The 26,861-nt window shown below is 44.8% G+C and overlaps 1 long non-coding RNA gene across 1 annotated transcript; it reads right to left on the bottom strand.

Moving 5' to 3' along the window:
* Nucleotides 1-475: 475 nt before the first annotated feature.
* Nucleotides 476-1,578, bottom strand: LOC117875563. Its single transcript, XR_004645279.1, has 3 exons — nt 1,514-1,578; nt 673-767; nt 476-562 (listed from the first exon to the last, which is right to left on the bottom strand). It is a non-coding gene; the product is annotated as an uncharacterized LOC117875563 (long non-coding RNA).
* Nucleotides 1,579-26,861: the final 25,283 nt, after the last annotated feature.

Raw genomic sequence — 26,861 nt, 5'->3', positions numbered from 1 at the left:
CATTAGTTTGTATTCCAGAAAAAATTTCTGTTTCTGGACTTCCTCCATTTGTGGGGGGTGGGAAGGGTGGCTGGCAGAGGACGGAATAGTAGACATTCCTTTTTTGAAATAGTAACAGGTAACATAACAGAGTAACATTCACCCCTCCTGCAGAAAGGCAAGGGGGTTGGTGTCTATGAAATAATTGACACATTCAGACATTGCGCTTTGGGAGTCTGCATTATTCTTATGGCTTTAAATTTAAGATCCGATAAACCTGTTGGGTAACCTACAGCAAATCATGCAAATGAAGCACAGTGTGCAGAATATCACAGCGGACACCTTCAGCAGGACATTTTCACAGGAACAGGAATGGGAAATGGACCCTGTTGTTCTTCACAACATATTTTGACATTGGCAAGTCCCCAATATTGACTTATTTGCCACAACCGAAAACAAGAAATGCTCCCAGCACTGCTCTAGAGCCAGACTTGGGCATCATTTGCCAGGAGATACCTTCTTCTGTCACTGAAACACAGGTCTCCTTTATGCCTTTCTTCCAATTCCTCTCAGATCGAAGGTCCTGCTCAAGAAAAGAAAAGAAAGAACAAAAGTTATTCGCTTAGCTCCCACCTGGCCAAGGCAAACATGTTAGCGATGTGCCTGCCAATCACTCTGCAGTCCTTTCCTCACCTCCTCGCTCAGAATGCTGGACAAAGCCACCATCCCAATTTACAGCTCCTCTGATGCAAGGCATGGCTCCTCAATGCTTCAAAAGCAGAGATGTCCTGTTCAGAGGATGTGAAAGGTGCTATTACGCAGAAGAAAAACAACAACTCATCACACATATGCAGAAATGGAAAAGATTCCAAATCTGGTGAGACTCAAAACACGTTACTCCCACATCCACTCCACGGATAAGGATTAGCTCTACATTCAGTAAAGGTACATCTCACAGCCATAACCACCTTTCATCATAAGATAGCTATTCTGTTTTCACTCATCCTACAACAAAAAGATTCCTCAAGGGTATGGGCAACCTCTTCCCACAAATCAGGTGTCCTACACCAACATGGGACCTTAACCTGGCCCTCAAGTGCCTTAAAAAGCCTCATTTTGAACCCATAGCCACATGCTTGCTTATGCATCTGTCTATGAAAACAGCCTTCCTAGTAGCCATCACCTCGGCTTGGAGAATCAGCAAAATAGGGGTTCTAATGGCACACCCACCCTTCACAATTCTCTTTAGGGATAAGGTCACATTGAGACCACACCCAAAGTTCCTCCTGCAAGTATCCTCTGCCTTCCATCTAAACCAAAGTATTCACCTTCCAATCTTTTCCCCAAAGCCTCACCATAACAAGAGAGAATCAATATTACTTATACTTGATGTCAAAAGAGCTTTGGCATTCTATTCGAATAGAACAAAAAGCTTCAGGAAATCACCTAAACTATTCCTTTTGATTGCAGAGAGGTCTCAAGGAACCTCAATCTCAAAACAAAGACTTTCCAGATGGATATCAAACCTCATTACCTCTTGCTATTGTATCTGCAATCTTCAGCCTCCGGCAATCTTCATTCCATGATATCTGTTTCCACTTCTGTAGCCTTCATCAAAAATGTTCCCATCACAGAAGTCTGCAGAGCAGCAACTTGGGGATCTGCTCATACTTTTGCAGAACATTACACCATCACGGAGGACTCTGCATCTGATGCCATGTTTGGCTCCACCATATCATCATCAATATTAGACTCAACTCCAAAGCCTCGGGGGTAACTACTGTAGAGTCACCGACTGTGGAGCACCCATAGGGACACTACTCAAAGAAGAAGAAAACATTACTCACCTTGTGCAGTAACTGTGGTTCTTCGAGATGTGTGTCCTTATGAGTGCTCCATGACCCGCTCTCCTCCCCTCTACTTCGGAGTCCTTAGTAAGGGGCTCTGTGGTAGAGAAGGAATTGAGGGCAGTTCACCCATACAGTGCTGGATAGCCTTGAGGCCAGGTCTGAGACAAAGAGTTCAGGTGCAGGCTGAACTGACACTGCTACCTACAAACTCTGATCTGAGGTACAGGGATGTGAATACACCTACATTGGAGCACCTATAGGGGGACACATCTCGAAGGTTCACTGTTACCTCACATGGTGAGTAACTCTTTCTTTTATCACAAAAGAGAAATGTTCTCACCTGATGAGCTGAGTTAGGAGTAGTAGTTTTAAGCAGTTGAGTATTGTCTGAGTATGACCGATGATCCTATCTATGACAAACTTACCTAGGGACATGGAGAATCCACTATTACTTGAAGTCATCCGATGAAGACCGGAAGTCTTTCTAGAAGAGATGGTATCTCTGGTTCAACAAGACGGGTTAGATGCTGGAATCTCTGGGTGAAATTCTATGGGTTGTGGTATGCTCAAGGTCGGACTAGATGACCGCAATGGTCCCTTCTGGCCTTAAATTGGATGGGCCAAATCCAAAAGATTTTGTATTTATCCACAGAGAGTTTCAACATTGGGCCAGAGAGATCATATAAGCATGAGAATGACTATATAGCCTGCTGGTTAGAGCACTAACCTAGAAGGTGGGAGACTTAGGATCCAGTTCCCCTGCCCCAGTGACTTTTTAAAGTTATTCATGCTAAATGCAACAGCTTTAATAGGAGACTGAGGAGCCCCACATCAGAATAGCCCAGTAACTCAGACAGCAGATTCAAATTCCTTCTCCCTTCAGGTAGAGGTGGGGGACTTGAGCCAGGGGTCTTTTACATGCCTGATGAGTACCCAGATGAGCTAAAAGTTATGAGGGAGGGCCTCCTCCCCACCCCTCCAATCTTGCTAAAATAGCATTGGTGCCTAATGTCAAGAGAGGGAGCCAAAAATCCAAGCAGCCCAGTTTAGGCATATATCTCAGAGGGAACAGGGTTTAGCCCACATCCCTCATCTTGGAATCTTCCATTGGCTAGTTTAGGCAAGGAGCCACTGAGCAGGATGGGTTTTGTAAATCCTGTTTTGAAGCTCTTATCTCTCGTTGTATAGGGAACCTATTCCCCTAACTCAGCCTTTGTTAATACCAGTGATTTCCTAGGCACCGAGAAGGTTAGGCATGGTGCTGAGGTGGCTTTATGGAGGTTTATGGGGAGATCTGCCCATGCAGGAGGGGCAGCATGGGAGAAAGCACCGAAGTGCTTGTTTGAAAGTCTGACAAGTGGGCAATGAAGACTGGTATCACTAGCGGAGTGGGGTCCAGCACTGACATCTCAATAGTATAAAAGAGATGATTGATAAGGTGGGGATAGGTCATGAAAGTGAAGGCAAGTGGTCTGTGTTTGATGCAGTGGAGGATACAAAGAGAGGAGAGACATGATCAAAATGAGGATCTAGGAAAATAATTTTTGCAGTCCCACAGCTCACAAAATTGTAGTGAGTACAGAGCTACCCCTTCCCACACTGGAAAACATACACCCACAGCCTGGGAATAAGCAGGCTGAACCATATGATAAAAAAAGGGTGCAACCTTCATGGTCCCCTATGCACTGGGCCATTGAGAGGAAGTGTGCTTCAGAAAAAGTTCTGAACTGTCAGGGTGATTAAACACTGGAATAAATTGCCTAGGGAGGTTGTGGAATCTCCATCTCTGGAGATATTTAAGAGTAGGTTAGATAAATGTCTATCAGGGATGGTCTAGACAGTATTTGGTCCTGCCATGAGGGCAGGGGACTGGACTTGATGACCTCTTGAGGTCCCTTCCAGTCCTAGAATCTATGAATCTATGAACTCCCCATAGGCTGACAAAGCTCTGCAGCCTTACTCTAGCCATTAGCTAAATGTCACAATTTGCCCTTTGTCTGTTTTTCTTACAATATTACAAAACATTAGTTAGAGGTAGGCAAGCAAAGACAGATCAGATTTCAACTTTGGACTGCATAGCAGAGAGATTCAGAAACGCTGCTTCAAATGCTGCAGGAATGCTACAAAGGAGAAGGATCGTGCACCAAGAGCAGCAGAATTTATGAAAATATCAAGAGGTCAGTGCTAGATGGCTGGACAGGAAGGATAGTCCAGCAGCTAGGGCATTAGCCTGATGTACAATTCCTTGCTCTGTAGCAGGCTTCCTGAGTGACCTTGGACAAGTCACTTAGTTTCTGTGCTGCAGTTACCCATCTGTGAAATGGGAATAACTGCTCTTCCCTACCTTACGCAGGTCGGGTGGTGTTATGATCACTACGCTACAGATTGAGAGATATACAGTCATCATTACTAGAGTATCTGAGTAAATAGGAATGGGGAGAGGAGAAGAAAGACAGTGTCCGTGAGACAGGGTGTAGCAAGTCCTTATGGATAAAGGCTAGGAATTATTTTTGAGGAGTTTGTATGCTTTGGAAATGCCCCCCCAGTAGATACAAACTTTTGGCTGGTTGTAGCAGAAGAACTGGATGAAGACCGAGCTGGGTGGAAATCCAAGCTCATCCCAGCCAGCTACATACAAATCTGTTGAATCTAACCCCAGCCATGCAGATTCAGGCCCCAGTTCTGCAATATGATGAACTTGGGTAAACCCCTGGCCCTGAGCACAGCCCCATTGACTTCAGTGGGGCTCTAAGGGAGTCTGCGATCAGACCCTCAGTTTGGGATTTGCTTCAAATGCAACGCAAAGCCAGAAAAGACCTTCGCTCCAGGTTGCCATTCCCACAGTACGAGGAATGGTTTCCGTTTGCTGAACGGTGACATTAATACCTCAGCTCCTCTAAGGTCACCCATCCTTAAGAAACAAAGTGACAGAGGGGATACACATTTTTTCATGCAAGGCATGTTACATCCATCATTTGGAAAACAGAGACCCAAAAGGTGCCACTAGGATCACTACAACCGGCTAGCAGGACCAAGGGTGACTCTGGGGGATGCTTGATCCTGCAGAGCAGGAGGACAGTGTTCTAGGCAGAGCGGGATGTACGTAGTTATGAACAGGACACTGAATTCAAGGGATCCTGGTTCTAGTGTGTGGCTAGCGAGTTACTCCTGCCTAGTAAGGCCAATGAGAGAAGCATCTAGTTTTCTTACTTACTGTCGCACACAACTCGTGTCTCTTCAGACCACACCCATTTATATCTTGCCCCTCTTTTTACCCTCACACTAGAAAACAGAAGTGGGATGTGCACAGCACATGATTAAATGATTCAGTGCAGTTGAAAGAGTCCAGTGCTTAACGTCAATTGCATCCACTCTGGATCACACTGGCATCCAACCAGCCATGATGAGAGGGATAACTTGTAAGGCAAACCAAGATACAAATTGTGACTTCCTTCACTCCAGGCCTTGGGTCATCCCCTATACGTGCTACTCCCTAGAGAGACTTTCACCCACTAGTTTGGCCATGGGGTCATTGCAGCTTGGAATCAGATGAGCTCTCCTTTGCCTTAGGGGCTAAGCAGGAGACTAAGCCTAGGAATCAAACCAGGGCTTTCCATATGGTAGCAGGGAGAGAGAACCATAAAGTACTTTTTTAAAATACATCCCTAATTCTATAAGGAATCCTCCACCATTACCCAGGTTATGCTCCTTTCTACATGACGGCCAACAGGCACTACCAGTTACCAGAATTTGAATACAGAACGGCAGATGCAGGGAGGTTGCGAAGTTGCCTTGGGAATGAATATTCACAGTAAACCTACTACAGAGGGCTGCATATGTGACTCACTGCTCTGTAATGATCCAAATAGCCGAGACATTTTAGATTGCCGATGCCTGAACAGTCACATCTCTGTGAATAGACAGCTGCATTAAGCTACTGTAAATGTGTGAAACACCAGCACGCTGCCCCAAAAACTCAACTGCAAAGCATAGTGTCAGATGGAAGAACTGCTAATGAAGTCCTATGCAGTGTGATCATATCACAAGCAGCCAAGCATCTTGCATAATGTAACTGCAGCTGCTAACAGCAGGCTCCCATATTATTAAATTAAACTTGTTTTTAGCAGGCCCAGGGAACTGATCTTGGGAGTGTTTTCTGATGTGATCTCACATCCCCTCACAAATGCACTTAGAGAATTATTTGCATTACAGTAGGGCTGAGATGCCCCTCTCAACATCAGTTCCCCATTGTGTTAGGTGCTGTACATACACAATGGAGACAATCCCTACCCCAAAGTGCTTACAAGCTAAAGGGATAGAACATACAGGTAGAGGACTGGGAAGAGAGGCCACAAGGGTTAAAGTGCCCTATGTCACACAGGGAGCCTGAAGCGGAGTTGGGAATTGAACCCTGGTTGCCTGAGTCCCATGCCAGTGTCATAACTGCAAGGGCATCTTTCTTCCCTTAAGAAAGCTGAATTTTTCCCATTTACATCTGGGGGATCTTTATGGTTTGCAGAATAAGGACTCATTTGAAATGAACATGGGGGGGGGGTTATTTTCTGACCATGTTTATACCAGATACCTTTGCACTTAAGTGAATCGAATCTATAACCATGTGGGGAACTGGTGCGCAAGTGTACAATCCACAGATAACAGCATTAAAGGTTAGCTCCTGCAAGATGCCAAGTACCCTCAGCTCCAGGGATGTGACTGTCCTTTCAAACCAGGATGCTTTCGTGATGGTGTGTGTTAGGATTGCAAAAGCCTCATACAGGGAGACAAAAACCACACTTATATGTTCTGTGTTCTGACTTTCAATCTGCTCTGCCTGGGTGGAGCAGCCAAACAGAGCAAAGAAACGCAAAACTTTGCCACTGCTCACTGCAGACTCCTCGCTCACTTTTGGCAGCCATAGACAGGGGAGAAGTGAGGGACCATCGGGTACCCACCTCTTCCATCCTCTGCCCCTGAGCATCCAAAGTGGGGGGGTTGCACTGACCAGACTGGGTCATCAGTTTATCTCAGAGTACACCACTGTTCCCAGATTGTGGGGTGCTGAAGTATTATGGTGAAGAGGATCATATAAGTACCTCGATAGATAAGTTTGGCCTTAAATAATGATTGGCTCAAATCACACTCAGGATGTACCCAGTGTGAAATAGGGCTGCATAAGACATTTTATAATAATCATAGCAATACCTGTATCTATGGTATTATCTGTCCCCCATTACCATAGTATCTGAGTGCCTCACAATCTCTAATATAATATAATACTTATAAATATAATATAATTAATATAATATATATTTATCCTCACCCCCCTATTAGGCAGGGAAGTACTATTATTCCCCATCAATAAAAGGGGGAAATAGAAGCAAGAGAGACTATGACTTGCCCACAGTCACACAGGAAGTCTGTGGCAGAACGCAGAGTTTCCCAAGTCTTAGGCTAGTGCCTTTGTCACTGGACTACTCCTCCACTCACTCACCTTCCCGCAGGGACAAGTATTTATAGTTATAAAGAACCCACACACAAGGCGATGGAGGAGAGGAAAAATCAGCACCAAGCATCCCAAAAGTAGAACTTGGGACATCATGTAAGTGGTTACTTGTATTTTCATATAGCCTTTTTCATCAGCTGAGCTGGCCCACAGCTTGTGCATTTCAGGTACAATCTCACTTGGTCTACATGATACCCATTTTAGATATAAAAAACTTATCTAATTGATGGCAGTATTTTCCCATGCAGCAAATAAAGCATCTTCTACCCAGACCATTAGACTCTTATCTGGCCATGACTGATTCCCAGAGCTACTATTAATCTATGTAAGATTAAAACCTTATACTTGCTCACTTTATCAAGGCAGCCACGTACTGGACGATGCCTGAAAATGCCCTAGCTACTTTACTCTCAAATACATATTGTGGAATCAACTATGGAGAGCCATCAATCTTCACTGATGTACTGACCTTGCAGGGAAGAGAATCCTAGACACCTTTCTTCTTGTTAACCCACCTGGTTCCTTCTTATATTCTGCGGGGAAGCAGGAATTCACCCCAAAGAGCCAACTTATCAAACAGATGTGGTTTGTCATGCATCTGGTTTGTATCCTTAATTTATTATTGGCATTTGAGTCAACCAGAAATGCACCATTGTCATCACCCATAGAAGATTAACTAATATAGCTTCTTGGATCATCTCCCCTTTGAAGACCAATATAATCATTGTAACAGAACTTCATCAATTTCTAGAGTGATATGTAGCATACAACAGGCATTTGTATTATGCAGTTACTAGAGCACATCCTGGAAACACGCATTTCCCAAAGCCCATCAAATAATCCACAGTTTCTTCCCCACTCAATAACTTATCCCTCCCCATTTGAAAGAGTCAGAACTTTTGTGGATGTATACTCCTTTACTTTAATATTATCTGGCTCTACACAATGGACTCACGGCTAGAGCACCCCCTCCTGGGTGGGGATAGCAGCTCTTTCATCATCCTATACCCTCTTCCAACAGTGTGGTCTCTTCTTCTGACTCAGCCCTCTGGCCAGGTCACTTTAAAGTCTCTCCCTTTCTGGATATCACTGTTCCAGACAGACAGTGTCCCTCACAACACTAGCCATCTGGGGGGGATAAAAATGGATGAGTTTTTTTGGTTTTTTTTAAATCTTGGGTTTGTTTTTTTTTTATTGTTATTTAACAATTTTTTTTTGAAGTGAGCCTATTTAAAAGCAAATCTGACATTCATACAAAATAAACTAAGGCCAAAAATTATGATCTAAAAATATAAATAAAAAATCTGCTGAATCTATGAGTCACTATTAAAAACTGAGTTAAAAGCTGCTTTTCCATATAAACAGAGAATCAGAGAAAAACATCTAACTTTTGTGATCAAGCTTTGTAAACATGGCACAACAGGTCATGCATTAAGGGCTTGCTTAGTTTAATAAAAACACTTTGTATATGATGTGGTGTGTTTACTTAAATTTCAGTTACCATCCTAATGCACCTTGACACACAACAGGAGCAAAAAGTTAATCATCTGTTAACTAAGCAATATGTCCTTCAGCATTTTCTAAAATACTACTGAAAATAGTAAGCTATATAGTTTCTTAAATAAATGTATATGGTTATACTGTACCCTCCCAGGTACCAAAAGGATGTACCAATCTACCATAAAGGCTCTATTTAGTTGTAAATCAACATGTTTTAATGGGTATATCAACCCATGAGAAAATGTACCTTTCTTTAGAAGGTAATAAACACAAATGGTAAAGTTGCTTAAAATTGTTAATCAAGGCTTTCTAGTTGGCAATTTAAATAGCCTTGATTAAAATCAACCCACACTGCTTGTCATCAGTGATGTCTGTGATGGGTTGCCCCCCTTGAAGGTTACCCATGGGAAGACTCAGCTTAAGGGACTTGCCCCAGCACTTAGGTGTCCACCTCCCTTGGAGTGCAGACAGGGCCGGCTCTGGCTTTTTGGCTGCCCCAAGCAAAAAAAAAAAAAAAAAAAACGGCCCAACCCTGCGGCACAGCTGGAGAACAGGTGCAGGGAGACCAGTTTGGGGGGGGGGGGGGGGAGGGAGGGAGTGGGCGGGAGAGAGAGAGAGAGAGAAGGGGGCGGCTAGGGCTACAGCAGGGGCGCTGCTAGGCAGCCCCTCCCGCTGTGCCGCCTCCTGCCACCTGCCGTGAGGGCTCCGCTCTGGTGGGGAGAGAAGGAAGAGGACTGCCCTGCAGGGTGCTCTGGTTCTCCGCGCCGCCGCCCCCCACAGGGCAGCCAGAGCGGAACAAAAAAAAAAAGCGGCCGTGCCACCCTAGGATTGGGCAGAATGCCGCCTCGAACAATCTGCCGCCCCAAGCACCAGCTTGCTCAGCTGGTGCCTGGAGTCAGCCCTGAGTGCAGACCCAAAGGTATATTGTCTTGCGCTGTATAGAAAAATCTGCACAGTGCACGCTCATAAAAAACTCGCCCTCTCCCTCAATGTGGAAAGAGATATGCTCAACTTCTTGCCCCCCCCTTCCCCCAGTTAGAAGTTGCACACGCTGGGTTTAATAATAAACCAAACAAATTTAGTAACTATAAAAGGCAGATTTTAAGTGATTATAAGGGATAGCAAACAGAACAAAGCAGATTACTAAGCAAAATAAAATAAAACACGCAAACTAAGCTTGATTCACTTATGAAACTGGCTACAAATACACCCTAATTTCTCCCCCTAAATGTTGTTTCAGGTGGATTGCAAAGGTTCTTGAAAGCCAGCTGCATTGGCCTGCAGCTTGAAACTTCAGGTATTATTGCTCACAGGCTAGATATCTGGCCAGCCTAGGCTCAACTCTTCTCCCCTCAGATCAGTTCTTGTTTCCAGGTGTTTCCCAGTGTCTCCTCAAACCACATGGCTAGACTTAATGGTGGACAACCAGAGGAAGGCAGTGGTAGAAGCCCCACAGAAACAGCATTATGTTGGGTGTGAAAAAGGAGGTCTATGTCATGACATTCAGCAGTAGGGCCAAAGCACTTACTTGATCCATGTGGTTTGGCTTAGCCAATCACTGCACATGTTGAGCTGGGCGCTTTCATTCTAACCAGCCAGTGTCCCCACAGAGGGGAGGATGCGCATGCTAGGGAAGGAGCATACTGGAGATGAGGAGAATTGGGACTGGAGAAGCTGAGGAAAGGTGGGTAATTCCACCCTCCTGTGAAGATAATTATACAGCCAACATAGGAGGTTCCTTGTCTGCCAATTTATTCTTATCTTCGGAGCTGGTTCAACTATTGCGTCTGCACCCTGGGCCTCCCCAGGAAGTTTGAGATCTCACTAAACCTTCAGTAACTTCCCATTCCAGCTCCTTGTCCCTTGAGTTCATCCAGGTCATAAAGCCTTCATTCCATCATCACAGCTGTGCTCAAAGCCTGTCCAATAGCCCATCTCACTGCATAGGAGGACTAATCGAGAGCCATCAGTCCAGCTCCTCAAAGAGCAGAAAGTTTTCATCTCTGCAGTAGGCCTACTATTATCCCATTGCTTGTACTGACCCCTAAGTCCCTCTCCTTCCATGGCTCTGCTTGCTCCTTGAAGTGAAGTCCCTTCCAGCTAGATCAGACACCCCCATCATAGATCCAAGTGTTCTGAGCAACCCCGGTCAGCTCAATCTGGCTTTCCTCCTAGCCCCAAGATAGGTGCCAGCACCCACACATTAGCTTATGGTCAGCTGGCAGCACCTTCTTGGCTTCCTCCAAGACGCGATAGCAACAGAGGGAGTAGATTGCTGTTGAAAGAGTTGCTTGTTGGGGAACGAAATAGCACACAGATGAGTTTCCTCCTGTGCACAGCACCATTTGTATAGTTAAGTGCTTCTGGCAAGCTGGACCCCTCTACAGAAGGAAGCAGAAGAGGCCACGTGAACAATGACCAGTATATTGTGGGATAATGTTGGAAGGACTGTTTGCACTGTGGAGGCTGTTATGCCAGTGCTTCTTAGGGGGGACTGAAACAAGGCTAATACGAAAAGTGGTTCTGTGATCTGTGCATTGTTGGGCAGGAGGTGTCTTACTGAGCACTAGAGAGACCAAACAACCATTAACATGACAAATTTTCCTGTTGTAATCAATGCAAGAGGAAGGTTGTGGTTGCTTTTGATTGGTGTGTTCTACTTTCCCAACCAAACAGCCCAGTTTGCCCTCCTAGGCGTAAACAGTTCCTCTTGGACAGCAGGGTTCCCACCATTAGCCCATCCCTTCGGGGCTTTGGGCTTTCCACCCCGTGGTGCAGGGTTGTCCCCTCACCTCTTCTAGAACAGTGTTTCTCAACGACCAGCCCCCAAGATCTCCCTGACGCAATTCAGGAAGGCAGCAAACTGGTCCCTGGTATCAAGAAGATTGAGATCTGCTGTTCTAGAGCTGTGTTTCTCAACCAGGTTTCTGCGATCCCCTGGGGGACCACAAGCAGGTTTCAGGATGTCCGCCCAAATAAACCAGAGAGCCGGGTTGGCGTTAGACTCGCTGGAGCCCAGGGCAGAAAGCCAAAGCCTGAGCCCCGCCACCGGGGACTCAAGCCAAAACCTGAGGAAATTGTCCTGCTTGCTACCCCCTCACACCAGCCCTGGTTTTTAAATCTACGGGATATGCAGAAAACCATGTTGTGGCACAAGTGGGCCGTGGAATTTTTATCGCATGTTTGGTGGGGGGGGAGGGGGGGCTCAGAAAGAAAAAGGTTAAGAACCCCTGTTCTAGAAGACCCTGGCAGCTGTCCTTCTACATGCCGCTCTGCAGAAACAGCTACCCCAGATCCTTCCACAGTCTCTCTCCCACACTGAGAAAGGCTGCCCAGCTCACCCTATGCAAGCACATAGTTCTTATCTAACATATTATTGTGTGCCCGAAGATGTGTTACATTACTTGATCCTGCTCTGTCAATGTCAATAGGAGCTTTCCCATCGCAATGACTGGGCCCAGGATCAGGCTTTTACTGAGCAGACTTGATCCAGCTTTAAGTTTTCCTTACAACCAATATTGTATTCCTTTAGATTTGACATTGAGAAAAAATACCTCTATAGATGCTCTGAACGTCTTAACAGTAATTGGATTTACAACCACCCAGCAGTATTAATACTCATTCCAGTAAACTGCCAGCCAGCAGCCTTAAATAATTAAATGGAGACAATTCAACTTCGTAATACTTTTTGATCAGTGAAAGTGTTTTATCTTGAAGGAAACAGATTGCTAACTCACTGCAAATCTCAGGATATTTGGTGTTTTTTTTTCTTATGTCCCCAGCTCCTGGAGTCCTGTGACCACATGGGAATCTCAGCTTTCATTTAAGCTGAATGAAATTCCTAGCCATCATGCTCAGAGAAAAACTCGAAGCCATGAACCCTAGAAGGCAAATAAAAATAATAAATTTCTTTTTTAATTTTGGGGGCCTGAGTCATGTTTTTGGAATGCTTGGGCTGGCCATAGGGGCTTTGCAGACTATGGGCTAGATTGTAGTGTTTATGCCACAGCCGTGTATGGGGACACTGTAGAGACATGCTTCCTCGGTGGGCACATAGAAGCATTCTGCCCCAAAGAGGCAGCAAATGCCTCCTGGAGTTCCCAATACATAGAGGGAGCACACATACAGTGCAGCATCTCTTCATGCAGAGAAAGACTCCCCTAGAGCATGGCTGGCCACTTCCAGTAGCTCACACAGAGTGGTATAGGAGCCAGAATTCCACCTTGTCGCCACGCTTCCAGCATCTGTTCAGGGCACTGATGTCTTCCTCCCAGAGTAATTAGGGAGCCATTTCTGTGCTTGCTTGAGTACAGGGACTGCAATTCTACCTGGACTTGACATAAGCTGTGCAAGGCCTATGAGAGACGCCTTTGTCACTCCCCCTACTGCACACTTGTATAGGGGCTAGGCAGAATCTCAGAGCAACCCCTGTGACCAGGTTTGGCACTGCAGGTGAACCTCATAAGAACAGCCGTACTGGGTCAGACCAAAGGTCCATCTAGCCCAGTATCCTGTCTGCCAACAGTGGCCAACGCCAGGTGCCCCAGAAGGAGTGAACCTAACAGGTAATGATCAAGTGATCTCTCTCCTGCCATCCATCTCCACTCTCTAACAAACAGAGGCTAGGGACACCATTCCTTACCCATCCTGGCTAATAGCCATTAACAGATGTAACCTCCATGAATTTATCCAGTTCTCTTTCAAACGCTGTTCTAGTCCTAGCCTTCACAACCTCCTCAGGCAAGGAGTTCCACAAGTTGACTGTGTGCTGTGTGAAGAATTTCCTTTTATTTGTTTTAAGCCGGCTGCCCATTAATTTCATTTGGTGGTCCCTAGTTCTTCTATTATAGGAACAAGTAAATAACTTTTCCTTATTCACTTTCTCCACATCACCCATGATTTTATATAATTATAATATCCCCCCTTAGTCTCCTCTTACCTTAGTGCTCTCAAGTTGGGGCATTAGACATCTCCTGTAAAGGGATCTGGACCAAGGGAGCGAAAAAAAAAGCCTAATAAAAAATAAGTATGGCTCCTTTAATAAGGTATCACAGAAGGAATATTTGTATTAACAGCTCAAGAAGCCCTTCCCACAAGCCCCTCAAACAAAGTCTCTGAGCCTGGTCAGGTTTGTCTTCAACCTGGAGGAGAAATTTCCCCCCATAGCAAGCTAGCTTTGAGTCCTAGCTCTCTTGCTGTTCCTGTTTCTAGACCTAAAGAAGAGCTCTATGAAACTTGCCCCTTCACCAATAGAAGTTAGTTCAATAAAAGATATTACCTCAGCCACTTTGTCTCCCTGTTTAAATAGGTCAGTCTTAGGGCGGAGCAGGGAGTTTCCTTGATTATACTCAAAGGGTTCTGATTATGAGCTCCTGGCTGACCCTTATAGGGGTAGTACACGCCTTCACTCTGGCTGTGTATAAATACAGCACCATGAGAATTCAGTTGTCTCTGGGGTGGACCAGCCCAATTGACTCACATGTAGCAAATACATCATTAGCAGGAAATGAGGCTAGGGGAGAGCTCTGCCTTTATAAAAACATCCACTGGATTTGTAACCTTGGTGCAGAGCAAACAAGACCTCCACTTTATGTAAGGGTCTCATCAAATAATATCTCACCCCGTCAATTACTCGGCTGTCAGAAAAATCAGTTGCAGTTTTCTAGGCCCGTTGCTTTTCTTCTGGATATGAGGTGACAAAAACTGAGCAGCAAAAGCAGGAAAACACCCTGAGCTCAATGCTTTCCCTCTGTCAGTCTTCACCACTTACCCTAGTCATCCATCTGATGTAGGTTTCTTAGGGAGAAAGCAGAGCAAAGCATAGGACAGGTACTTGAAATCTGCATTGATTTTTAAGTGAGAAGTTGCTAGTGCTGAAGGCATAAATGGGTCATGTAGTTCCTTCTTAAAAATAAAATACTTGGCAGGTTTCCCTGTCTGCAGTGCAGTGTGCTGAATTCTAATGAAAATTACCCACAACTACAAAGCTCACAGCCAGCTCGGAATGCTGCAATATAGATAGTGCTGCAATGCAAATTTCTGGGCTGTTGACATACCATTTGATTTGTTTGCTACAAAGTTACTGAGAGCAGATCTCTAGGCTGTTTAAAACAATATGTTTATTTTTGAAACATTCTTCATCAAGCAGCTACAATGAGAGGCTCTGTCTCCCATCCAATTCTACAGAGAGCCTGTGGGCATGGAAATTTAAATACATTCTTCTAAAAATTAACAGATACAATTTAAAAAAAGAAATCCCACAAGGACACAACCCAGAGTTTTCTAAGTAAAAAAAGCCTAGAATAGGAATTGAAGAAACGTATTGTAACATATGCAAGCACAAATGGGGACTTTGTCCTGAAAACTGCTGAGCGTTCTTGCTCCTATTGATTTTAAGTGTTATGGCTTCACAGGCTGTGTGGTCCAATGGCTATTCTTAGCTCTGTCACTTATCTGCGGTGTGACTTTTGCCAGCCACATCACTCTCTTTGCTTCTATTTCCCTTTGCTTTCTTTGTCTGGCTTGGCTACTTAGACTATAACTCTTTAGAGCAAGGAATCTCTCCTACTATGAGTCTGTACAGAGCCTTGCACAATGGGGTCCTGAGCTCAGCTTGGGGCCTCTAGATAGTAGATAATAGTAATGAGCACCTTGCCAGAGCAGGCCGTAAGGCTCTGACAGGACTGACGCACCAGGATAGTGCTGCCTGGCTCAAAGTTGCCGAGACTCCAATACATAACAAAATACTGCTGAGCCAGACCTTAGCTGGCATAATGTGGTGTAGTTACAGTCATAGTAATGCCTAGTTCATATGTAGCATTTTTCATTCATAGATCTCAAAGGGCTTTACAAAGGAGGTCAGGATCATTATCACCATTTTACAGCAGGGGAAACTGAGGCACGGAGCTGTGAAATGATGTGTCAAAGACCACCCAGCAGGCCAGGGGCAGATCTGGGAATAACACTCAGGTCTCTTGAGTCCCAGGCCAATGCGCTGCCTGGTCCATCTAAGCGTGTACACCATCCCTCATCCCCATAGTATCTGGGTGCCTTCTAGTAGCACATTAAGCCATGTGACTTACCTCTGTCATGTGTGGTTTGTTCTCAACTTCTCCCCAGGGGAGTCGAGTGTGCTTTGGAGGGTTTGGGTTTGTTTTAATGTACACTCTGCTATGTGTTTATGTGCAAGAAGGCAGGTTGGAGAAGTGTGCCTTGGACTGACGGAGTTCGTTCCACAGGAAGGGAAGGGAAAATTCCTTTCCTTAGGGGGGGCCACTAAGCCACATTATCTTTCATTGACTTCGTTGCGATATACTGACAAACAGAAGTTGAGCATTGGCCCCTTTGCCGAGAGGGACTGACCAGATAAAATTACTTCAAATTATTCCTCATTTTTCCTTTTTTTAAAACCATCAATTAACACAGGCTGGGGTGACATTTTGCCAACAGTCGGAGGCATCCGATACCATGGCTCTGGGGGTCATGTTCTCAAGATGTCAGCACTTTCATGAGTGAAAACTCAAGGAGATGTAAACTGCTCCTCAGACTAAATCAAGCTCACATATGTTTATTTCACACATGAAAGCAGTCAGGATCACTAACCCTTCCTCCCCACCCATTAATCCTCTACATTTGTTCTTGTTGCTGGCCAGCTCTGGTGCCTGAGTTCATTTGAACTACTCTAGGACAATTTTCCAAAGGTCTAAAGTTAGTCTGTACAGGTTGGTTATTTTTGTTTAAATGGGAGAAAAAATTATCAGGTTCCCTCTTCTCCCTTCGTCCTGAATGGCCTTTGCAGACCCCCACCGCTGGAATCTCCTACCCGCTCATGCCTCTCAGCCATGCCTTTGTCTCTGCCTCTACTCTCTGCAATGCCAAGTTAGAGCTTGACTACACTACACATTTAACTTGACATAAGGAAGCTTAGGTTGAACCTAACACACTGCAATGCGCCTCCCACCAGTTTAACTCTCCAGCTACACCGACATCATAAAACCACCTTGACGAGAGGCGTAGCACTTAGGGCAACATACTTAGAGTGATGCAGTGTCAGCGTAGACCAGGGATTCTCAAACTGGGGGTTGGGACCCCTCAGGGGGTCACGAGGTTATTACATGGGGGGTTGCGAGCTGTCAGCCTTCACTCCAAACCCTGCTTTGCCTCCAGCATTTATAATGGTGTTACATATATTAAAAAGGGTTTTTAATTTATAAGGGGGTCGTACTCAGAAGCTTGCTATGTGAAAGGGGTCACCAGTACAAAAGCTTGAGAACCACTGGCATAGATACTGCTGCGTTGCTTATGTCTCCTTCAGTGGCCTCCAGGAGGTGTCCCACAATGCCCTCCTTGACCGCTCTGCTCACTGTTTTGAACTCTGCTGCCCTGCAGTCAGGTACACAGGCATGCATCTCTCCCCTTTTAAAGCCCCAGGAAGTTTTGAAATGGCTCTTCTTGTTGGCTCAATGTGGACAGCTCACATCGCATCTTCCCAGCTGAGCATGCCGGCTCCACGCAGCAAACACGCTCCAGCCTGGAGTAGACAGGAGGTGGTGGAGCTGCTGGGTCCGTGGGGAGAGGAGGCTCTGCAGACACAGCTCTGCTCCAGCTGCAGGAACTTGCTCGGGGCATGGAGGAGAAAGGCTGTGATAGGGACATGCAGCAGTGCCGTGTAAAAATCAAAACAGCTGCGGCAGGCAAGGGAGGCAAACAGTCACCAATTTACACCAGCAGAGAATTTGGCCCCATGTATTTTCAATACAGTTTATTTGAACAAAGATTAGGAATATTAAATATTTTGTTACAAAATGGTACTTATAAAACTCTAGGGCAATTTTCTGTTTGCTGCTTATCTGACTCATGGCTACTTGGGGCCAGAATAAAGATTTACAACAAATATTTTGGGGTCAAATTCCAATGACTTCAGTGCCTTTCCATCAAAGGTGAAGTTGGTCCTTTGTATTTAAGATGCTTGAAATCTCTATGAACTTCGAAGATATTTATAAAATTCAATTGATCACAACGAAGTGTGATTTTTTTTTTTTTACAATTATTGTATTGTTTCCATTATCCAGTTTAGAGCCCCCAAACAAGAGCAGGGTCCTATTGGTGTTTGGCAGACACATAGGAAGAGACACAAGTCTTTGCCCATTCTTGGTAAGACATACAAAGAGCGAGGGGCACAGAAGTATTATTACTCCTGTTCTACAGAGGGGGTACCGAGCTGCAGACAGATTAAGAGACCTGCCCAAGTCTTAGAGAAGTTCTGTAGGAGAACTAGGACTTTAACCCACATCTCCTGCATTCCCAGCAAATGACCTGACTACAGTAATACTAATACCTAGCTCTTAGAGAGCACTTTTCATCCAGAGATCTCAAAGCACTTTACAATGGAGGTCAGTTTCATCATCCCCATTTTACACATAGGGAAACTGAGGCACTGAGATGGGAAGCGACTTACCCAAGAGGCCAACGGCAGAGGGAGGAATAAAACCCAGGTCTCCAGTCAAGTGTTCTATCCACTAGACCACACTGCCTCCCATACAAGGCTAGTCTTCTTCTCAGGTAGTCTTCCTCTCTAGGATACGCTAGTCCCCTAATCATTTTATCTTATGTTTATAGCGTGTCTTTCCATCAGACAGTTCTCAAACCGCAAATAGAGGGATCATATATAGAAAAATGCAGCAGCCACTGGGGTGAAACAGAGTGGCCATTTGGAATGAGCAACATGACTGAACAGATTTTAGAAGAAAAAAGGAACCATTTTTTCTAACTGCAACCACAGGGAAATATAGACAGAATGTAATTAGCCACCTTGGAATTTATCCAAGACACTGAGGTAGCAACCCTACTCTTGACTCAAGTGCAGTTCAAGGTTTAATGACCAAGGGCAGAATGAACTTCTCATCTCTTCCTTGCCAGATGCCATTATCCATGTTGATCAATTTCACTGCTGTGATCAATAAAAAAATATAGGGCTGCTTTTCCTCTCCGATCAGTTTCACACTCGAGTGGAGTTGCTGCTGGTTTACACTGATATAAATGAGAGGAGAATCTGGCCCAGAGAGTAACAAAGTGTTTTCTAAAATAAAGACAGAGAGGTGCTGACATTTCCAGTGTCTTCTGGTCTCCCCGGAAGAAGCTCACGCTGGGAAATGATACTGTATCAGCTCCTGTTTTATTCCCAGCCTGGTTTGCAGTTGCAGAACAGATACAGCACAACAACAGTCGTTTTACATTATTCATTCTGTGCCGTGCTGTGACGTCGGCTGCTAATCCCCTCGAATCCAGCACTTCTTTGAAGAGCTGCATTAACAAAACCCTGCTTTGGTATTTCCAGCTCAGGCCTTGCTGGAGTGTGGCCCACCTCACACAGGCAGTGTGCAGAGCTCAATGCATTTTCAACCTGTGATTAAAAAGAGGTCAGGGCAACACGGGCAGAGAGAGCGAATCTCCTCTCGTCCCTGAGGAAAGCGGTGTCTTCGGGTCAGGGTGGAGTTTGACTATTGAGGGGATGACAGGGCTGGTGTGTCACCGTGCTCGCTTCTCAACTGCCTGCTTCCCACAGAGGCTGTGTCTAGGCGAATGATCGTACTGTCTGGGATTGTTAGGCGGTCATGCTACTTGATGCCATAGAATTTACATGTGTCAGGACAAACCAGGAGTGCCTCTTTGGGGGTGGGCGAAGCTTCAGTATGGGGTGTGTCCCTGAATTCAGAGACAGGACCTCTAATGCTACGCTAATTGACATCAGTGATACAGCTGCCGTTGGCTTTAATGGGTGCCGGTTCAGACGCGTGGTAGTGTCTCTCTGTGAGGTGGGGAGGTCCACCTCTATCCCCTGTGGTCTGGAAATGCTCCCCTCTGGTGTTTGAGGTCAGAGCAGACTCTTTGGAGGCTTACTTGAATGGCAGTGAACATCTGAACCTCTGCTCCTCACAGAACCTGACTCAGACAGTCAGCCAGAGCCAACTAATGTTGGCTGTATCTGTGTCTAACACTCATGAAGAGAGCTTTTCTCTCACAGAAACCACAGGACTTCAGTCTGTGGCCTTTAGGTCTTGTCTACTCTGAGGCTGCTCCATTTTACACTGAGAGCCATACAGGGCTCTGCAGGGCCCAGGAATGCAGGGAGCACAAGTTATATTTGTGTCCCAGCCACTGTCCCTACCTCAAGTGCAGAAATGGAGTAACTGAAAATCTGGCTGCTAATGCTGCTATCCAGGCCAGCCTGTCCAAAAGGGATGGGGAGTGGGTGGGGCTGAGGCTGGCATGCCCCATATGCTCCCCAGACGTGTGGGCACAGTGAGCCACATTCCACACACTGTTGTGCTAGTGTCAATATGGCATAACCTTGCTGACGTTAGTGGAGTTGTTCTGGATTCACGTCAGTAGAGACCAGAGCTGTGCTTCCTGTACATTGGGCCTGATTCTGATTCCTCATCCACTGGTGTAAATCAGGAACAATTTCAATGTAAAACTGGCGGAGGTAATATTATAATCAGGCCCAGTGCCTCAGGGATCTCCCACAACTTCCAGCACAGGCCTGAGGCTTAAAGGCACAGCAGAGCCATACGTCCTTGTAGGCAAAGATGTATTTTAATACTGATTAGTTTTGAGAGGGTTTTTTAATGTTGCCATAGATCATATCTGCAATGTGTCTAGTGCACTGCTAGCAGTTTAACAGTAAAAGAGAGCACGTGAATTAAATACACCTTTCAGTACCACCCATGCAGTCCTATTCCTGTCGGTGTCAAATTTAGCCTTATATCTTCCTTCTTTTCTTAAAGGAGTGGTGGAAGTCTAGCTTCATCTTCTCAGTCTTTCCCACACTGAGCGGGGCAGAAGAACAGCAAAGGCATTTCAGGATGTAAAAATACACCACTGGGATGTCTCCTGATGGGAGAATCGTTTCACTGAGGAATGATTTAAACAGCTGTAGTTTGCCTCAGCTGCATAGTCTCTCTGCTTTCAAAGCTGCAAAGTAAAATATGCCCTCCACCAAAGGCACTGTTCATTGCAAAAATACAATCCTGTCATACAGTACAGTATGCATCTTCGCAGCCATTAAGCGGTTACTTGACACAGCTAGAGCTGGTTGGGAAATGGGGATTTTTCCCTACAGAAAATTTTGAAGAACACGGGGGGAAAAAAGTTTTTTTTTGAAGTTTTCTGAGGAAAATTTTGACTCCAGCAAAAAATGGAAAACCTACATGTTCTAGCTGAAAATCAAAACAGTTCACTTGAAACCTGCAATTGTTGGGCCAAAACCCAAAGTTGTTTGATTCGGAAATGCCACCCTGGTTCTTCCTGTGAGGTTGTAGTTTGGGTGCCTCAGGCCCCCATTCTCCATGATAGGCCGCCAGATTTCCTAGTCATTCATCTCCCATGATGCACCACAGTCTTACCTCTTTGTGATGTGGGTGGTGCCCCCTGCGAGACCCATGGCATGGTCCTTCATGGAAGATAAAGTCCAGTGGGGAGTGAAGCCCTATAAAAGAGAATAGGGGCATGAGGCAGTCAAACTGCAACTTCATGAGGTGCTGTGGTGACATTTGGGTCTTTGTTCTTTCGATAAAAACTTTCCCATGGAACGCAGACATTGCTGGTGAAGAATTTTATTTACTCAAAACCCCAGTTTTCCCACTGAAAAACAGTTTCAATAGAATTTTTTGACCAGCTCTGCACACAACCCATGTTATTCAGACATTTAAGCAAACCAGAAGACATTACCTGTATGATATGTAAGCAGATTGCAAGAAAATGATCGTTTGTCACTAAAATTTGTTTTTATTATTTCCCTGAAGCAGCTTCCCTTCCATGTAGTCCTTAGCAGAAATAGAACAGATTTGGATGGTTAATCAGAGAGAGGTCTCCTCTTTTAACACATTCCAAAGAAGTGTCAGGCAAGACCTTGTGCAGGGCTGCAGCTTGTTCCACAAGAGAAAGGTCAAAGCTGGTAACATACCTCACCCCAAAACGTATGGGTTTGGAATTGCCAATATAATATTGGCCCTAAAATGTTTCATACATTGATGGTTCATAGGTACCTCACTGGCTTGCTTTGGCTTTGACATAATAGACAATGAGACATATTACCTTACAAATCAGACCGAAGTTTGCTCACCTCGTTCCTTACAAGGGAACAGTGGGAGTTTGTTTAGACAGAAATCTTTCTCTTCCTTTGACTTTTCTCTTCGCTTCTGGTATTAACCTTTCCCATGTCTGTAAGATTTGCCGACACTCTGAGTCAACAGTATCTGTGTACATCATGCAGTGTGGTTCTTTGATCTGTATTTAAGTGGCTCATATGTATCCCTGCAATTTTTAATGCTTGCAACTTACAAGGTCCATGTTATGATGTGCAAGTGCTTTGACATAATCAGCTGATTATATAGTGATTCCCACCCCCATATGATACATTAGATTCATTTTTAGCCAAGGGAGTATTAATGAGGCTATTAATATCAATGGAGGTAGGAGATATTGTGCCTTTTAGAGTGGCATTATGGGCTGGAGCTTGGGCTCTAAAGCCCACCCCTCTCCCTCTGCTTCAAAGCCCCAGCTGCAACTTCAGAGGGCTGTGTATGCAGCTATTTTTAAAGTGCTAGCACAGGGGTGGCCAACCTGTGGCTCCGGAGCCACATGCGGCTCTTCAGGAGTTAACATGCGGCTCCTTGTATAAGCACCGACTCCGGGGCTGGAGCTACAGGCGCCAACTTTCCAATACGCCGGAGGGTGCTCACTGCTCAACCCCTGGCTCTGCCACAGGCCCTGCCCCCACTCCACCCCTTTCCGCCCCTTCCTCTGAGCCTGCCATGTCCTTGTCCCCCACCCCCATCCCCCGAGCCTCCTGCACATCACAAAACTGCTGATTGGGAGGTGCGGGGAGGGAGGGAGAGGTGCTGATTGGCGGGGCTGGCGCTGGGAGCAGGGGGCGGGGGGAGCTAATGGGTGGCTGCTGATGTATTACTGTGGTTCTTGGCAATGTACATTGGTAAATTCTGGCCCCTTCTCCGGCTCAGGTTGGCCACCCCTGTGCTAGCATGAGCCCGGCTGGCCCAAGTCTGTCGATCCGGGCTGGGAGGCTCATTTCAAAATGCTGTGTAGACATACCCCGTGGGCCCGTGTCTCCTTTTACTGACAGTTTTATACCAGTGTAACGTCATTGACTTCAGAGCGTTGGGACGGAATTTGTTCTCATATAAGTGAGAGGGGAATTGAGCAGCTCAGTTCTGACTTTTCTTTATTGAAATTGGCTAATTTGTCACATTAATGCAAAAGAACAGAGTAGAAAACAACCTAAGAATAATGCAGAACAAATGTTCTGCTTAAAGTACCTGTCCTGAAGGCAGGTAAACCATAACATCTCTAGTCCAGTAGCCCTTATCTGTACCTTTCCCTTAACATGTATTCAGAAGTCTTTCTATATTTCTAAGCCTAGAGAAATCAGTCTGAAACAGTATTCATTAATCTCCTCCCCTCCTGCGAGGCTTGGTGGTTTGTCTTAATTGAGAATATTTGCACCAAGCATTAGTTGAGTGCAGTTAGAAAGTAATCCTGCAAGATGCAAAAGGGCTTCTCAAAATTTCAGTGGTGGTTGAGAACACTCATTGTCTCCAAGGATGAGCTCAGAACTTTGCAGGGTTGGGCCCTTAAGTGGCAAGTGATTAATAATGTGCTCTCTTGTTTAGGCCACTAGAATGAACGTAAACCAATGGCAGTGCAGAGAACTAAAGCAGGAAGTGATATAAGGCAATGAAGCCAATGACTCTTTTCCTTAAAGGAAACCAGACTTCTTCATTTGTTTTATTAACAGCGCTTTGAGGCCCCCGCAGCGCTTAGGTCTCCATTCTCTTAGGCGCTGTAGAAATGTAGTAAGAACTTACAGTCTAAATAGGCATGTGTATTGTGTTTGTCATTCGTGGCAGTACACCATTGTGCAGCATTAGTAGATTATGCCTTCATCTCCTTGACTATTATAATTGGCTTCTCGATGGCTTCCCCAATTTCCAGGTCTTCAGCCTGTAGCCTGTGTAGAGTACTGCTGCCCAATTTCTCACATATCATCAATGACAAACATTTTAAAACGGATCACCAAGATGTGACATTTCGGAAGAAACCGTTTTCTGGTCACGACCACTGATTTGGCTGATTTAGGGGGAATTTTTTCCAACCATGACATTAAGAGATGTATCATACTAAACATAACAGCCTCTCTGTGTTGGTTTAGTAATGTTTCATCATATATGGCATACAGCTTTCCAACTCCACAGTACCTTAGGGCTTGAGCTGTTAAACCCTTCCTCACACAACTAATCCTACACGTAAGTAAGGGTTTGCAGATTCCAGCCTTTAGTGACCTTTCACCTGAGATCTCTTCGAATCAGGTCACCTCACAGAAGAACCCTGTCATGAGGCTCTGGGATCAGCTCTTTCTGTGCCCTCAGACATACTCAAATCATTGTGCTTTTCAGTTCATGCGGAGAGTATGTTAATTTTCTGTTTGGCTTCTTCTCCTCTACATCTTGTTCTCCCCCATCCTCCTTCTTTCTTTCCAGCTCTCTGACTAACCACCAGCCTCAACTACTGCGTTTTTATTCTAATCTAATTACATTTTATTTTAGAGACAGGGATGTTTTCACCTCTAGGCTTGGCAAGGGTCAGCAAATGTGGCTTGATTTCTGTGGGCAGGCTGTAAGTACAGTCTGAGAAGAGCAGCAATTCATTACATTTTATGTTCCTGGTTTATTTACTAATTTGATCTAGGAGACAGAAATATACAGTAGAGCCTGCAAATGTGATTTAAAATAAAGGTTTAAGACTGAATTACATGCACAGTTGCTAATTTCATACAAATTAACTTTTCTGCACATGCTTTTATAGTCTCTATAGACTGAATATGCTGTCTGAAGGATCATCTAGTCTTTCATGGTTTTCTACCAAGCATCAAAAATACTTCATGACATATGGCCAGAAACAGGATCTTATTAGTGTCAATACAGCAAATCCAAGTAGGTTTTTAAAAAGAAATGTTTTGTTCACGTTTGCATGTTGCTGTTTTCTACACCCAGAAATCGTAGTCAAATGCAAACTACATTTCTGTGCTATCAGGGCTTAATCCAAAACACACTCAAGTTAATAGGAACCTTTCCACTGACTCCAGGGGAGTTTGGATCAAGTCTTGGATGAAAAACAATTATATTATCTCTCCTGCAAATACGGGTGCCTGACACTTCCCATTATAAGACTCCAGTTTTAGTTGCTTACAATTTTTTCAAACTTTAACCATTTGGGCTGAAAGTACCAATGCTGGGTGTCTGCCTCAGACTGAATGTATTTATTTAGTTGCAAGTTTCAGCACATCCAGTTCAACCCTTTTAGAGGATGAAATTTGGGGAAAATGTGTTGTTTTACTCATCACAGAACACTCTCCTACAGATTCTGGACTTGAACCCAGGCGTTTCAGCTCTCTCCTTTCCTCTGCTGTCTGCAAATAGCTGTAAAGCCCACCCAGAAAATTGTATGCCCCATCTCCCCTCTGGAGATGGGTCCACCTGGGAAGATAACAGCCTACTGCTGCTACTATTTACTCTGTTCAAGTGGCAGAGCTTTGTGCTGTGAATCTAAACCTCTAAACCCTGCTGATAACTCATGTGGAGGTGCCACATGATGGAATTTTTGTCCCCCCCCTTTTTCGTTTAAGATTAGGAAATTACATCCAAAATAAGCTATGTTAAAAGAATGTTAAAGTTGCAAAGTCAGGCACTCCAAAGTTAGAAAATGCTAAGATGAAAGTTGCCCATGCAACCTTCATCTGGTCTGCTTGTGCGTGTGCATCATGATAGTCTTTGTACATGATCATATACTATTTTTTCAAGGGCTACATTACTTGTGGCATTTCCTAACTTTTGAGCATTTGACTTTGCAACCTTAATGCTCTTTTGACATAGGTTTGCTGGATGTACTACTGTAGAAAGTGACAGTGTTTTAGACCCTGAGATTGAAAACACATGTTAACGTGATTTACTTTACTCACATGCCATGGATGTCAATGGAACTGCTCACATGCTTAACTGGCTGTTTTTCTAAAGATCTGCTCTAGGAAGTATTTTTGGGGGAAGTTCTATGGTCTATGGTATGTATACACAAGGTCAGACTAGATGATCGCAATGGTCCTTTCTGGCCTTGGAATCTATGATGTTTGTAATTGAGCACGTGTAAATGTTTGCTGGGTTAGGTCATAAGTGACCATGGTAAAGGACGTAGCTGAAACTGCACTGGCAATCAAGCACTAAAATAATGTCTTGCTATAGCGGTTGAAAGTAACCATTGTCATGTATGTCAGTGTGAAGTTCACTGGGATTAGTCTTGTTGAGGAACTGCTCACAGTTATGAGTTAGTGGACAGTTTGTCCAAAAATATATTCAACACGCGGGTGAAGTGTTAAGTTTATCCATAGAGCCAGTTCCCTCAGTTGTTTTGGGCTGATCCTTTTAAGTATCCAGGAGAATTTGCTCTTTTCAAGAGAGACTGTCATATAAGGGGAGGTGTCCACAAAGATAAACATGTGGCCTATGCTATGAAAATGTCAGAGAATCCCTGACCTAGCACCTTTCATAGTCCTCAATGGTGTTTCCCCATCCGACTTCAGATTTTCCTCCAGCTGCTTCCCCCAAATACTTTACTTCCTGTGGCCACTGCTCCCCTACACTGCTCATTGTCTCACTTCTGCAGTTGAAACACCTCATTTCTTCTTCTCCCCCCAAAAGTTCACCAGAGCTTTTAAGCTTTCTACCACAACCTGAAGTAGGGATGATGAAAGAGAAGAATATGTGGAGGACTAAGGCCATGCCTACAACTGACCAGGCTGGCCTGGCCACTGGTCCTTAAACATTACTGAAGGAGCATTACTTGGAAAGGAAAAGCAGACTTTTATGATGGTCAGTGATCAAGATTTCTTAACTCTTAACAGGCCTGATCCTTTGGCATGCTGGACACCTCCTATTCCTCCTGAGTTCAGAGGGCCTGAT

The sequence above is a fragment of the Trachemys scripta genome, chromosome 3 (assembly GCF_013100865.1).
Source record: "Trachemys scripta elegans isolate TJP31775 chromosome 3, CAS_Tse_1.0, whole genome shotgun sequence".
Classification (NCBI taxonomy): domain Eukaryota; kingdom Metazoa; phylum Chordata; order Testudines; family Emydidae; genus Trachemys; species Trachemys scripta.
Note: the sequence above shows the minus strand (reverse complement) of the source record. Positions and strands in the feature narration are given on the sequence as shown.